This window comes from Oxyura jamaicensis, chromosome 2 (genome assembly GCF_011077185.1).
Source record: "Oxyura jamaicensis isolate SHBP4307 breed ruddy duck chromosome 2, BPBGC_Ojam_1.0, whole genome shotgun sequence".
Classification (NCBI taxonomy): Eukaryota; Metazoa; Chordata; class Aves; order Anseriformes; family Anatidae; genus Oxyura; species Oxyura jamaicensis.
The window spans coordinates 47,126,084-47,127,125 of record NC_048894.1 but is presented as its reverse complement, the minus strand read 5'-3'; positions in this window follow the sequence as shown (position 1 = coordinate 47,127,125).

Below are 1,042 nucleotides of genomic sequence, written 5' to 3'. Positions count from 1 at the left end.
AGGAGGTGGAAGAGGGTGGATGGGGGGGAAGGTGCTTTTAGTTTCTTTCCTTTATTTCTCACTCCTCTAGCTTGTTAGTAATAGGTAATAAATCTAACTATCTCTTTCCCATCATGATAATTACTGTGTGATCTCCTCATCCTTATCTCAACCCTTGAGCCTTTTTCATTGTAATTTCTCCGCATTCCTCTTTGAGGAGGGTGAGTGAGAGAGCTGTTGTGGTGGAGCTTGGCCACCCACCTGAGTAAAACCACCACGGAGCCCAAGGCATCACATGCCCTGGGGCCAAAGCCAGAGGTTTCCAGCCTTTCAGCTGGAAATTGAAATTGCCTCTCCTGTCCAGAGTGGAGGAATGTGCAAGTGTGTCCTAGCTAAGTGGTGAAAGGGTTTTCTGTGCCTTTGATTTTTGTATCCCCTGAGTTCATTAAATTTCTCTTAAAGAACAAAAATTTGGCTGTGGGCTTGTTAAAGCTTTAATCATTCCTAAACGCCTATGTCAACTGAGCAGCAATTGGATTCAGCACAGCTTGAGGCCTATTTCAGCAGGACAAAAATCCCTGTAATCTTTTAAATACAAACATTATCAGTTTCTTGACCGTATGCCTTTCTCACATTAAAGCTCACTGCCAACATTACAGCTAAGCACATAGCTAAGCACCAGTAACTTTCAGGCCTTTTATCATTTTCTTGCTACTCTGTGCACTCGTGTCTTGTTAACTGAATCAAAGGAGGTCTGAATGGAGCTGGGTGAGATACCAGGGCACAGTGAACAATACTAATTCCTCAACAAGAATACAAGCTACAGACACCAGATCCTGTCTTTACCAGAGGAAGGCAGGACACAGTTGGCTCCTATTTCTGGATTTTTCAGTACAACATGGAAAGCTGCTAACAAACGTCGTCAGGTAGTTGAGGACAACTGTTGTGTACTTGTGCACTATAGTGTTATATTGTGGAGCCATTCAGCACTTTGGTGGCATGCAAAAGAAAGGGGGAAAGGATCCCAAAAGGCTGAAATACCAGCCAAGGCCCCCAGAGAACA